Genomic DNA, 16,268 nt, shown 5'->3' on the forward strand with positions numbered 1-16,268 from the left:
GACCCAGAGCCTATCACTATTAGACTCCAATATTTTCCCCCCAACTAATTCTTGCTATATCTAGCGATAAACTGAAGCAAGCTTGTTAAAGTCTAGCTTCTCAATGCCTATCTACCTGTTGCCTGGGCACGTTGTCCTTTCCCTTATGTTGTATGCTCTATTAGTGTTATTTATGTACTTTTCCTTTTAGTTTATTATAAACAAATTTCCTTTACATTTCCTTAGAGCTACATGGACTAGAGTCAAATAAGCATTATACATTACAGTACCGAGTTTTATTCAATGAACTATCTACTTGCACTCATTAACCTTGCACAAATCAACTTAATACAGACAGTACGACAAAGTATATAAATAACCCTCATGTAATGCTATGCCAGACATTCCTTTCAGTCTTGCTTCATTTTCCATTCTATACTCTACTTGAATTTCCTTTAAAATATGTTTTCATATACTTCCTAGTTTAATAACCTCTCTCTCTCTCTCTCTCTCTCTCTCTCTCTCTCTCTCTCTCTCTCTCTCTCTCTCTCTCTCTCTCTCTCTCTCTCAGGAGAATCTGGCTCCTTATTTTATTTCCTTTTCTGTCATTCCATTCTTCCACATGAATCATAACACTCTTATTCTTCACATTCTTCTGTAATTTTTCCCTAAGTTACTCTAAAACATACGTTCCTTCAGATTTAAGTTTCTCACATGACCAACATTCAACCTTTCCCTTTTCAATCACAACCATTCTGACCAAAGTTACTTTGAAACAGATGTTACTTCAGATTTTAGTTTCTCACATGACCAACATTCAACCTTTCCTTTTTCAATCACCTGTTTGCAGAGGTCGATCTCTTACAAATATATTCAAACTCGAATTCACCTTCCCTCCATTCTTCTCTATTCACAGCATCATCCAATTAGCGTTCTTCCTTCGTTTCATTTCCAGTCACCATCTCTGCATTTCAGGCAACTTAAACATTACTTCGTCCATTTTTGTAGTAAATAAAAATTGACACAGTTCGGGATACAACTAATAATATTCTTAAATCCTTCTGAAACATTTACCACCGACTTCACCCTAAATATAAGTACACTCTGGCACACTATTCTGTCTCATTTCTCTTCCTCTTGTTTTGTTAAAGTTTTTTTTTATATAGTTTATACGAGATATTTGTTTTAATGTTACTGTTCTTAAGATATTTTTTTTTCTTGTTTCCTTTCGTCACTGGGCTATTTTCTGTGCTGGAGCCCTTGGGCTCATAGCATCCTGCTAGGGTTGTAGCATAGCAAGTAATAATAATAATAATAATAATAATATTAAAAGGGTTCTGTTCCTCTGTGTCCTCTTAGAGTAGGGTTGTAGTAGTTAATGATAAAGACTGCTTTCATTACATTGTTGTTAGGATATAGGGACCCAAATATATTTGTTTGTGTTCGAAAATTAGATTACTAAATATAATATCAACGCTTTACTAAATATCAGTATTTCCCCGGTCTGTATTGTACACTAAACCACATATATACATATACTGTATCTCACTTGTGATACTATAAAAGACCTTACTTTTTCCATTATAGACTGTAGTTGACATTCATATTTGCAATTTATAGTTCATTGCAAATTCTGTACCTCATATGTGATATACAAGACCTTACATTTTCCATTATAGACTGTAGTTGACAGTCTTATAGAATTTTTAATTGGCAATTTATATTCCATTCCAAATGCAGTAAAATTGTTACTATTTCCAGAACCATATTTTGCACATCGTCGTTCAGTCATACCATAAACTTTTTCCACATGAATCATGGATTTTTCTATACATTCTATTCATCACATTCATGTGTAATAGGCTGGTTGTCTCGTTGTTTAAAGCATAAACAATTAATAAGTATAAATTTAATCCATATTATTTATGAATTTTGTCATATCTGGATATCATTTTATTCCTATACTGTACAATGAATTTTTTACACTGCCAACAATTAAATCAGCTTTCCTAGAAATATATCCTATACATAATTCAACTGATCTCTTAAAATATCGTGCATATATCATGATTTGTTTAGCAATGAGTAATTTCTCAGTTTCATTTGGCTAATAATTAGGAATCTCATTTCATATGCTTCAAGTATATGCATGTATAACTTTTCCAGTTTCCCTTTGTGAATGATTTATGTATAACGGCAAAATTGTATCTTTCCCCATATTTTATGCATAAGTATTCTAGTCCATTTGGCTAATTTGTAAATCACTGATTCCCATTTTCTATGTTTCACGTATATGTATAACCTTTCAGAAGGGGTTGGAATCCTGGTGTTACCAGCAGCAGATGTGGTATGTCCGGAAGGATAGCACCGGATTGCCTCTCACCCGGCCGGTACTGGAAGTATTTGGAACCCGCCCCCCAGACCACCACGAGTGAGGGGGACCCTGGTCGCTCAATCCTGTACTAAAGGTCTGCAAACCTATCTTTAAAAATTCGAAAACAAAATAGCTAAAGGCAACTCGAGGCAAAATTGACTACTCATTGAACTCTTAAACACCATTGTCTATGCTGTATCTGAGAAACCTTCAAATAAAATAAACCTGTGAATCAATAATTCTATTTTTTGAATACACCCCTTTTTGGTATTTTGGAAATGAAACCTGTTTTTTTTCCAATTTTCTTTTATTTTGCACATTGAAAAAAGTCTTGAACATGGGAATACAGAGTTGACAGGCAAAAAAGATTTAGGGCAAATAAATTTTCAAGGCAGCACGTCAAACACGGAAATACAAAGCTGACAGGCCATTCAGACATAATGGAAAAATTCACTGCCAGAAAAATGCTGCCAGAAAAACTGCCCAAGCAGCGCAAAAAAAAAAAAAAAAATTAAAATTCATAATTGCTTTTTATATTCAAAACGTTCACGAAGAGTGTCCAGAAACTGCGTTAGAAAAGCCCTGGATTACCAGCTGAGTGGTTTTTATATAGGGGGGATCGGCGCTCCTCTTGATGGCTCTCCTCTTGATGGCTCTCCTCTTTGATGGCTCACAGGACTGGCACTCTCCTTGATGGTCTCACACTCTGCTATCGAAGCTCATTCCTGTGAATAATAAAAGCTGAATTAGTATCGTCGTATATTTCATGTGTAAGAATTAGTATCGTCGTATATTTCATGTGTAAAATGTTTTACATGAAACAATTCCTGACTGGTGAAACTTTACTATACTAGACAAAATAACCCTTCTTTCTCCGTTGAATTCACTGACACGTCATGACCATAACCACGAAATGAGAAATGAAAGACTTTGATAGGAGTTACACCCAAGTCCAAATTGGTGATATTGGAGTTACACCCATGTCCAAATTGGTGATATCGACGGACTCAAGTCTGTCCATGTCACTCATTTGGACTTTAGTACTAACCAATCAAGTCTTCATTTTCCTTTTCATGGCTATAATTATTTACTTATATATTTTGTATACGAAATAAAACTAAGCAAAGATTTTAACGCTAACTCTCAGACAATATACCATGATCAGTTAAGTAAATTCTGACAATATACCATGATCAGTTAAGTAAATTCTGAGTTACGATTCAATTATTTCCCTAAAATAAACCCTGATCAGTATGTCAATTTCCGAGAGCTTCGAGTCAATTATTTCCCTAAAATTAAACCCTGATCAGTATGTCAAATTCTGAGAGCTTCGAGTCAATTATTTCCCTAAAATTAAACCCTGATCAGTATGTCAAATTCTGAGAGCTTTGACTCAATTAGTTCCCTAAAATAAACCCTGATCAGTATGTCAAATTCTGAGAGCTTCGAGTCAATTATTTCCCTAAAATTAAACCCTGATCAGTATGTCGAATTCTAAGAGCTTTGACTCAATTATTTCCCTAAAATAAACCCTGATCAGTATGTCAAATTCTGAGAGCTTCGAGTCAATTATTTCCCTAAAATAAACCCTGATCAGTATGGCAAATTCGGAGAGCTTGGAGTCAAACAATTATTTCCTTTAACTAGATATAAAACAATTATGAAAGAGAAAAAATGGTATTGCCGTTGAAATTGAATAAGGGACAAATTACCACATATAATAAAACCAACAATAAAACTTATGAAGAATGACAATCAATGGAAGATCAACATACAAATTTTGACTTAAATGAAAGAAAAAAAATACTGGCATCTACACTTAGAAGAGTGTAGAGAGGAGAGAACAAAATATGGACACGAATATAGAGGTGAAATAAAAAACATTGGACATGAATAGAGGAGGAACGAAAATTTGGATATGAATAGAGAGGAGGAACAAAAGTTGGACATGAAAATAGAAAGGGAAAAAAATTGGACATGATTAGAGAGAGGGAATAGAAAAATAGGTATGAATATACTGTACATGGGGAACACAAATTGGACATGAACATTCTGGGAGAACAAATATTGGACATGACATGGGGAACAAAAATTGGACATGTACATTCTAGGAGAACAAATATTGGACATGAATATACATGGGGAACAAAAATTGGACATGAACATTCTGGGAGAACAAATATTAGACATGACATGGGGAAAAAAATTGGACATGTACATTCTGGGAGAACAAATATTGGACATGAATATACATGGGGAACAAAAATTGGACATGAATATTCTGGGAAAACAAATATTGGACATGAATATACATGGGGAACAAAAATTAGACATGAACATTCTGGGGTTACGAAAATTAGACATGAATATACATGGGGAACAAAAATTGGACATGAATAGAGGGGTGGGGGGGAGGCAACAAAAAATTGAACATGAATAGAGGGGGGAAAATTGGACATGAATAGAGAGAGGGCAACAACAATTTGGACACGAATAGAGGGGGAAAAATTGGACATGAATTAAGAGGGGGAATAGAAAATTGGACATGAATAGAGAAGGACAAGAAATTGGACATGAATAGAGAAGGACAAGAAATTGGACATGAATAGAGAAGGACAAGAAATTGGACATGAATAGAGAAGGACAAGAAATTGGACATGAATAGAGAAGGACAAGAAATTGGACATGAATAGAGAAGGACAAGAAATTGGACATGAATAGAGAAGGACAAGAAATTGGACATGAATAGAGAAGGACAAGAAATTGGACATGGCTAGAGAGGGAGCAACAAAAAAATTGGACATGAATGGAGAGGGGAAAATAAAATTGGACATGAATAGAGAGGGGAAAATAAAATTGGACATGAATAGAGAGGGGGAATAGAAAATTGGACATGAATAGAGAAGGACAAGAAATTGGACATGAATAGAGAAGGACAAGAAATTGGACATGAATAGAGAAGGACAAGAAATTGGACATGAATAGAGAAGGACAAGAAATTGGATATGAATAGAGAGGGGGCAACAAAAAAATTGGACATGAATGGAGAGGGGAATATAAAATTGGACATGAATAGAGGGGGGAACATAAAATTGGACATGAATAGAGAAGGGGACAAGAAATTGGACATGAATAGAGGGGGTCACAAAACTTTGGACATGACTAGAAACCTGAAATAGAAAATTGGACGAATATACATAGGGAACAAATATTGGACATGAATATTCAAGGGGAACTAAATATAGACATGAATAAAAGGGAAACAAACTGGTCATGAGTAGAAAGGGGGGAGAAAAAATTGGACATGGACACAGAGGTTAACTTGTAATTAGACATAAATAGAGAGGGGGGACAAAATACTGGATATAGAGGAGGGGAACTTCTAGCTGGACATGAATAGAGAGGGGCAACTTATAATTGGACATGAATAGAGAGAGCAACTTATAATTGGACATGAATAGAGAGAGCACCTTATAGTTGGACATGAATAGAGAAGGGCAACTTATAGTTGGACATGAATAGAGAAGGGCAACTTATAGTTGGACATGAATAGAGAAGGGCAACTTATAGTTGGACATGAATAGAGAAGGGCAACTTATAGTTGAACATGAATAGAGAGGGGCAACATATAGTTGGACATGAATAGAAAAGGTCAACTTATAGTTGGACATGAATAGACAGGGGCAACTTATAATTGGACATGAATAGAGAGGGGCAACTTATAGTTGGACATGAATAGAGAAGGGCAACTTATAGTTGGACATGAATAGAGAGGGGGAACAAAATATTGGACATGGAGAGAGACAAATACAGAAAAATATGGCAATAACATACTGCTTTTTGAATGAAATTGTAAAGTTTTCAAATAGCTTCTTGAGAAAAAATGCTTAAGAGAATGAAAAATCTATTTTAATAGGAGGGATATCCAGTAAATAAAAAAAACCTATTTAACTTGGAGAGAGGGAGAGAGAGAGAGAGAGAGAGAGAGAGAGAGAGAGAGAGAGAGAGAGAGAGAGAGAGATATTCCCATTCTTAAATAGTGTTAAGCACTACCAATAGGTCAGCTAACAAAGTCAAGCCTTATAAATTCACAATAGAATCTTGCATTCGTAATTTCAAAAACTCAAAAGGAAACTTTTCAGACATGCTACAAAGAGCTAAGCAGTTTGAAGAGACTGTATGTTCCTATTCCATTATAAAATCATAACCTATAATGACCCCACTGTCAAAATCATATTGATGACCCTGCCCTAAAAAATTACCACAGCCTTTGAATTCAACATCGAATTACTCTGCCCTCAAAATCAATATCAAATTACCCTGCCCTTGAAATCAATATCAAATTACCCTGCCCTTAAAATAAATATCAAATTACCCTGCCATTGGAATCAATATCAAATTACCCTGCCCTTGAAATCAATATCAAATTACCCTGCCCTTGAAATCAATATCAAATTACCCTGCCCTTGAAATCAATATCAAATTACCCTGCCCTCAAAATCAATATCAAATTACCCTGCCCTTGAAATCAATATCAAATTACCCTGCCCTTGAAATAAATATCAAATTACCCTGCTCTCAAAATCAATATCAAATTACCCTGCCCTTGAAATCAATATCAAATTACCCTGCCCTTGAAATCAATACCAAATTACCCTGCCCTCAAAATCAATATAAAAATTACCCTGCCCTTGATATCAATATCTAATTACCCTGCCCTTGAAATCAATAACAAATTACCCTGCCCTCAAAATCAATATCAAATTACCCTGCTCTTAAAATCAATATCAAATTACCCTGCCCTTAAAATCAGTATCAAATTACCCTGCGCTCAAAATCAATATCAAATTACCCTGATCTCATAATCAACATCAAATTACCCTGCTCTCAAAATCAATATCAAATTACCCTGCCCTCAAAATCAATATCAAATTACCCTGCCCTCAAAATCAATATAAAATTACCCTGCTCTTAAAATCAGTATCAAATTACCCTGACCTTGAAATTAATATCAAATTACCCTGCTCTCAAAATCAACATCAAAATACCCTGCTCTCAAAATCAATATCAAATTATCCTGCCCTTGAAATCAATAGCAAATTACCCTGCCCTTGAAATCAATATCAAATTACACTGCCCTTGAAATCAATATCAAATTACCCTGCCCTTGAAATCAATATCAAATTACCCTGCCCTCAAAATCAACATCAAATTACCCTGCCCTTGAAATCAATATCAAATGACCCTGCCCTCGAAATCAATATAAATTACCCTGCCCTTGAAATCAATATCAAATTACCCTGCCCTTGAAATCAATATCAAATTAACCTGCCCTCAAAATCAACATCAAATTACCCTGCTCTCAAATCAATATCAAATTACCCTGCTCTCAAAATCAACATCAAATTACCATGCCCTTGAAATCAATATCAAATTACCCTACCCTTGATATCAATATGAAATTACCCTGCCCTTGAAATCAATATCAAATTACCCTGCCCTTGAAATCAACATAAAATTACCCTACCCTTGAAATCAATATCAAATTACCCTGCCCTCAAAATCAACATCAAATTACCCTGCTCTCAAAATGAACATCAAATTACCCTACTCTCAAAATGAACATCAAATTACCCTACTCTCAAAATGAACATCAAATTACCCTGCTCTCAAAATGAACATCAAATTACCCTGCTCTCAAAATCAACATCAAATTACCCTGCTCTCAAAATCAACATCAAATTACCCTGCTCTCAAAATCAACATCAAATTACCCAACTCTCAAAATCAACATCAAATTACCCTGCTCTCAAAATCAATATCAAATTACCCTGCTCTCAAAATCAACATCAAATTACCCTGCTCTAAAAAAGAACATCAAATTACCCTGCTCTCAAAGTCAAAATAAAATTACCCTGCTCTCAAAATCAACATAAAATTACCCTGCTCTCAAAATGAACATCAAATTACCCTGCTCTCAAAATCAATATCAAACTACCCTGCCCTCAAAATCAGTATCAAATTACCCTGCCCTCAAAATCAGTATCAAATTACCCTGCCCTCAAAATCAATATCAAATTACCCTGCTCTCAAAATCAATATCAAATTACCCTGCTCTCAAAATCAATATCAAATTACCCTGCTCTCAAAATCAATATCAAATTACCCTGCTCTCAAAATCAATATCAAATTACCCTGCTCTTAAAATCAGTATCAAATTACCCTGCCCTCAAAATCAATATCAAATTACCCTGCCCTCAAAATCAATATCAAATTACCCTGCCCTCAAAATCAATATCAAATTACCCTGCTCTCAAAATCAATATCAAATTACCCTGCTCTCAAAATGAACATCAGATTACCCTGCTCTTAAAATCAATATCAAATTACCCTGCTCTCAAAATCAATATAAAATTACCCTGCCCTTGAAATCAATATCAAATTACCCTACCCTTGAAATCATTATCAAATTACCCTGCCCTTGAAATCAATATCAAATTACCCTGCTCTCAAAATCAATATCAAATTACCCTGCTCTCAAATCAACAAATTACCCCGATCTCAAAATCAATATCAAATTACCCTGCCCTTGAAATCAATATCAAATTACCCTACCCTTGAAATCAATATCAAATTACCCTGCACTTGAAATCAATATCAAATTACCCTGCCCTTAAAATCAACATCAAATTACCCTGCCCTTGAAATCAATATCAAATTACCCTGCCCTTGAAATCAATATCATATTACCCTGCCCTTGAAATCAATATCAAATTACCCTGCCCTCAAAATCAATATCAAATTACCGTGCCCTTGAAATGAATATAAAAATTACCCTACCCTTGAAATCAATATCAAATGACCCTGCCCTTGAAATCAATATCAAATTACCCTACCCTTGAAATCAATATCAAATTACCCTGCGCTTAAAATCAACATCAAATTAACCTGCTCTCAAAATCAATATCAAATTACACTGCTCTCAAAATCAATATCAAATTACCCTGCTCTCAAAATCAATATCAAATTACCCTGCTCTCAAAATCAACATCAAATTACCCTGCCCTCAAAATCAATATCAAATTACCCTGCTCTCAAAATCAATATCAAATTACCCTGCTCTCAAAATCAATATCAAATTACCCTGCTCTCAAAATCAACATCAAATTACCCTGCTCTCAAAATCAACATCAAATTACCCTGCCCTCAAAATCAATATCAAATTACCCTGCTCTCAAAATCAATATCAAATTACCCTGCTCTCAAAATGAACATCAGATTACCCTGCTCTCAAAATCAATATCAAATTACCCTGCTCTCAAAATCAATATCAAATTACCCTGCCCTTGAAATCAATATCAAATTACCCTACCCTTGAAATCATTATCAAATTACCCTGCCCTTGAAATCAATATCAAATTACCCTGCTCTCAAAATCAATATCAAATTACCCTGCTCTCAAATCAACAAATTACCCCGATCTCAAAATCAATATCAAATTACCCTGCCCTTGAAATCAATATCAAATTACCCTACCCTTGAAATCAATATCAAATTACCCTGCACTTGAAATCAATATCAAATTACCCTGCCCTTGAATTCAACATAAAATTACCCTGCCCTTGAAATCAATATCTAATTACCCTGCCCTTGAAATAATATCAAATTACCCTGCCTTCAAAATCAACATCAAATTACCCTGCCCTTGAAATCAATATCAAATTACCCTGCCCTTGAAATAAATATCAATTAACCGTGCCCTCAAAATCAACATCAAATTACCCTGCTCTCAAAATCAACATCAAATTACCCTGCTTTCAAAATCAACATCAAATTACCCTACTCTCAAAATCAACATCAAACTACCCTGATCTGAAAATCAACATCAAATTACCCTGCTCTCAAAATGAACATCAAATTACCCTGCTCTCAAAATCAATATCAAACTACCCTGCCCTTGAAATCAATATCAAACTACCCTGCCCTCAAAATCAATATCAAATTACCCTGCCCCTGAAATCAATATCAAATTACCCTACCCTTGAAATCAACATCAAATTACCCTGCTCTCAAAATCAACATCAAATTACCCTGCTCTCAAAATCAACATCAAATTACCCTGCTCTCAAAATCAACATCAAATTACCATGCTCTCAAAATCAACATCAAACTACCCTGCCATTGAAATCAATATCAAATTACCCTGCCATTGAAATCAATATCAAATTACCCTGCCCTTGAAATCAATATCAAACTACCCTGCCCTTGAAATCAATATCGAATTACCCTTCCCTCAAAATCAACAGCAAATTACCCTGCTCTCGAAATCAACATCAAATTACCCTGCTCTCAAAATCAACATCAAATTACCCTGCTCTCGAAATCAACATCAAATTACCCTGCTCTCAAAATCAATATCAAACTACCTTGCCCTTGAAATCAACATCAAATTACCCTGCGCTTGAAATCAATATCAAATTACCCTACCCTTGAAATCAATATCAAATTACCCTGCCCTCAAAATCAACATCAAATTACCCTGCTCTCAAAATCAACATCAAATTACCATGCTCTCAAAATCAACATCAAATTACCCTGCTCTCCAAATCAACATCAAACTACCCTGACCTTGAAATCAATATCAAATTACCCTGCCCTCAAAATCAATATCAAATTACCCTGCCCTTGAAATCAATATCAAATTACCCTGCCCTCAAAATCAATATCAAATTACCCTGCGCTTGAAATCAATATCAAATTACCCTGCCCTTGAAATCAATATCAAATTTCCCTGCTCTCAAAATCGATATCAAATTACCCTGCCCTCAAAATCAATATCAAATTAACTTGCCCTAGAAATCAATATCAAATTACCCTGCTCTCAAAATCAACATCAAATTACCCTGCCCTTGAAATGAATATCAAATTACCCTAACCTTGAAATCAATATCAAATTACCCAGCCTTTGAAATCAATATCAAATTACCCTGCCCTTGAAATTAATATTAAATTACCCTGCCCTTGAAATCAATATCAAATTACCCTGCCCTTGAAATCAATATCAAATTACCCTGCCCTTGAAATCAATATCAAATTACCCTGCCCTTGAAATCAACATCAAATTACCCTGATCTCAAAATCAACATCAAATTACGATGCTCACAAAATGAATATCAAATTACCCTGCTCTCAAAATCAACATCAAATTACCCTGCTCTCAAAATCAACATCAAATTACCCTGCTCTCAAAATCAACATCAAATTACCCTGCTCTCAAAATCAACATCAAATTACCCTGCTCTCAAAATCAATATCAAATTACCCTGCCCTTGAAATCAATATCAAATTACCCTGCCCTTGAAATCAATATCAAATTACCCTGCCCTTGAAATCAATATCAAATTACCCTGCCCTTGAAATCAACATCAAATTACCCTGCCCTTAAAATCAACATCAAATTACCCTGCTCTCAAAATCAAATCAAATTACCCTGCTCTCTAAATCAACATCAAATTACCCTGCTCTTGGAATCAACATCAAATTACTCTGCTCTCAAAATCAACATCAAATTACCCTGCTCTTGTAATCAACATCAAATTACAATGCTCTCAAAATCAACATCAAATTACCCTGCTCCCAAAATGAACATCAAATTACCCTGCTCTCAAAATCAACATCAAATTACCCTGCTCTCAAAATCAACATCAAATTACCCTGCTCTCAAAATCAACATCAAATTATCCTGCTCTCAAAATCAACATCAAATTACCCTGCTCTCAAAATCAACATCAAATTACCCTGCCCTTGAAATCAGTATCAAATTACCCTGCCCTTGAAATCAATATCAAATTACCCTGCCCTTGAATTCAACATAAAATTACCCTGCCCTTGAAATCAATATCTAATTACCCTGCCCTTGAAATAATATCAAATTACCCTGCCCTCAAAATCAACATCAAACTACCCTGATCTGAAAATCAACATCAAATTACCCTGCTCTCAAAATGAACATCAAATTACCCTGCTCTCAAAATGAACATCAAATTACCCTGCTCTCAAAATCAACATCAAATTACCCTGCTCTCAAAATCAACATCAAATTACCCTGCTCTCAAAATCAACATCAAATTACCCAACTCTCAAAATCAACATCAAATTACCCTGCTCTCAAAATCAATATCAAATTACCCTGCTCTCAAAATCAACATCAAATTACCCTGCTCTAAAAAAGAACATCAAATTACCCTGCTCTCAAAGTCAAAATAAAATTACCCTGCTCTCAAAATCAACATAAAATTACCCTGCTCTCAAAATGAACATCAAATTACCCTGCTCTCAAAATCAATATCAAACTACCCTGCCCTCAAAATCAGTATCAAATTACCCTGCCCTCAAAATCAGTATCAAATTACCCTGCCCTCAAAATCAATATCAAATTACCCTGCTCTCAAAATCAATATCAAATTACCCTGCTCTCAAAATCAATATCAAATTACCCTGCTCTCAAAATCAATATCAAATTACCCTGCTCTCAAAATCAATATCAAATTACCCTGCTCTTAAAATCAGTATCAAATTACCCTGCCCTCAAAATCAATATCAAATTACCCTGCTCTCAAAATCAATATCAAATTACCCTGCCCTCAAAATCAATATCAAATTACCCTGCTCTCAAAATCAATATCAAATTACCCTGCTCTCAAAATGAACATCAGATTACCCTGCTCTCAAAATCAATATCAAATTACCCTGCTCTCAAAATCAATATCAAATTACCCTGCCCTTGAAATCAATATCAAATTACCCTACCCTTGAAATCATTATCAAATTACCCTGCCCTTGAAATCAATATCAAATTACCCTGCTCTCAAAATCAATATCAAATTACCCTGCTCTCAAATCAACAAATTACCCCGATCTCAAAATCAATATCAAATTACCCTGCCCTTGAAATCAATATCAAATTACCCTGCCCTTGAAATCAATATCAAATTACCCTGCACTTGAAATCAATATCAAATTACCCTGCCCTTAAAATCAACATCAAATTACCCTGCCCTTGAAATCAATATCAAATTACCCTGCCCTTGAAATCAATATCATATTACCCTGCCCTTGAAATCAATATCAAATTACCCTGCCCTCAAAATCAATATCAAATTACCGCTGCCCTTGAAATGAATATAAAAATTACCCTACCCTTGAAATCAATATCAAATGACCCTGCCCTTGAAATCAATATCAAATTACCCTACCCTTGAAATCAATATCAAATTACCCTGCGCTTAAAATCAACATCAAATTACCTGCTCTCAAAATCAATATCAAATTACACTGCTCTCAAAATCAATATCAAATTACCCTGCTCTCAAAATCAATATCAAATTACCCTGCTCTCAAAATCAACATCAAATTACCCTGCCCTCAAAATCAATATCAAATTACCCTGCTCTCAAAATCAATATCAAATTACCCTGCTCTCAAAATCAATATCAAATTACCCTGCTCTCAAAATCAACATCAAATTACCCTGCTCTCAAAATCAACATCAAATTACCCTGTTCTCAAAATCAACATCAAATTACCCTGCTCTCAAAATATACATCAAATAACCCTGCTCTCAAAATCAACATCAAATTACTGCTCTCAAAATGAACATCAAATTACCCTGCTCTCAAAATCAATATCAAATTACCCTGCTCTCAAAATCAAATTACCCTGCCCTTGAAATCAATATCAAATTACCCTACCCTTGAATCAATATCAAATTACCCTGCCCTTGGAATCAATATCAAATTACTCTGCCTTGAAATCAATATCAAATTACCCTGCCCTTGAAATCAATATCAAATTACCCTGCTCTCAAAATCAACATCAAATTACCCTGCTCTCAAAATCATCATCAAATTACCCTGCTCTCAAAATCAACATCAAATTACCCTGGTCTCAAAATGAACATCAAATTACCCTGCTCTCAAAATCAACATCAAATTACCCTGCCCTGGAAATCAATATCAAATTACCCTCCTTGAAATCAATATCAAATTACCCTGCCCTTGAAATCAATATCAAATTACCCTGCCCTTGAAATCAATATCAAATTACCCTGCCCTTGAAATCAACATCAAATTACCCTGCCCTTGAAATCAATATCAAATTACCCTGCTCTTGAAATCAATATCAAATTACCCTGCCCTCAAAATCAACATCAAATTACCCTGCTCTTAAAATCAACATCAAATTACCTGCTCTCAAAATCAACATCAAATTACCCTGCTCTCAAAATAAACATCAAATTACCCTGCTCTCAAAATCAACATCAAATTACCCTGCTCTCAAAATCAACATCAAATTACCCTGCTCTAAAAATCAACATCAAATTACCCTGCTCTCAAAATCAACAACAAACTACCCTGCTCTCAAAATCAACATCAAATTACCCTGCTCTCAAAATATACATCAAATACCCTGCTCTCAAAATCAACATCAAATTACTGCTCTCAAAATGAACATCAAATTACCCTGCTCTCAAAATCAATATCAAATTACCCTGCTCTCAAAATCAAATTACCCTGCCCTTGAAATCAATATCAAATTACCCTACCCTTGAAATCAGTATCAAATTACCCTGCCCTTGGAATCAATATCAAATTACTCTGCCTTTGAAATCAATATCAAATTACCCTGCCCTTGAAATCAATATCAAATTACCCTGCTCTCAAAATCAACATCAAATTACCCTGCTCTCAAAATCATCATCAAATTACCCTGCTCTCAAAATCAACATCAAATTACCCTGGTCTCAAAATGAACATCAAATTACCCTGCTCTCAAAATCAACATCAAATTACCCTGCCCTGGAAATCAATATCAAATTACCCTCCTTGAAATCAATATCAAATTACCCTGCCCTTGAAATCAATATCAAATTACCCTGCCCTTGAAATCAATATCAAATTACCCTGCCCTTGAAATCAACATCAAATTACCCTGCCCTTGAAATCAATATCAAATTACCCTGCTCTTGGAATCAATATCAAATTACCCTGCCCTCAAAATCAACATCAAATTACCCTGCTCTTAAAATCAACATCAAATCACCCTGCTCTCAAAATCAACATCAAATTACCCTGCTCTCAAAATAAACATCAAATTACCCTGCTCTAAAAATCAACATCAAATTACCCTGCTCTCAAAATCAACAATCAAATTACCCTGCTCTCAAAATCAACATCAAATTACCCTGTCTCAAAATGAACATAAAATTACCCTGCTCTTAAAATCAATATCAAACTACCCTGCCCTTGAAATCAATATCAAACTACCCTGCCCTTGAAATCAACATTGAATTACCCTGCCCTTGAAATCAACATCAAATTACCCTGCTCTTGAAATCAATATCAAATTACCCTGCCCTCAAAATCAACATCAAATTACCCTGCTCTCAAAATCAACATCAAATTACCCTGCTCTCAAAATCAACATCAAATTACCCTGCTCTTAAAATCAACATCAAATTACCCTGCTCTTAAAATCAACATCAAATTACCCTGCTCTCAAAATCAACATCAAATTACCCTGACCTTGAAATCAATATCAAATTACCCTGCCCTCAAAATCAATATCAAATTACCCTGCCCTTGAAATCAATATCAAATTACCCTGCCCTCAAAATCAATATCAAATTACCCTGCCCTTGAAATCAATATCAGATTACCCTGCCCTTGAAATCAATATCAAATTACCCTGCTCTCAAAATCAATATCAAATTACCCTGCTCTCAAAATCAATATAAAATTACCCTGCCCTTGAAATCAATATCAAATTACCCATGCTCTCAAAATCAACATCAAAATTCCCTGCCATTGAAATGAATATCAAATTACCCTAACCTTGAAATCAATATCAAATTACC

At 34.8% G+C, this 16,268-nt stretch overlaps 1 long non-coding RNA gene across 1 annotated transcript in view; it reads right to left on the minus strand.

The window, feature by feature from the left end:
• Positions 1-3,015: 3,015 nt before the first annotated feature.
• Positions 3,016-16,268, minus strand: part of LOC137644970 (uncharacterized) — a 49,134-nt gene continuing 35,881 nt past the window's right edge. The window contains exon 5 of the long non-coding RNA XR_011045246.1: positions 3,016-3,078. This is a non-coding gene — a long non-coding RNA (uncharacterized lncRNA). The remainder of the gene's footprint in view (positions 3,079-16,268) is intronic.

The sequence above is a fragment of the Palaemon carinicauda genome, chromosome 1 (genome assembly GCF_036898095.1).
Source record: "Palaemon carinicauda isolate YSFRI2023 chromosome 1, ASM3689809v2, whole genome shotgun sequence".
NCBI lineage: Eukaryota > Metazoa > Arthropoda > Malacostraca > Decapoda > Palaemonidae > Palaemon > Palaemon carinicauda.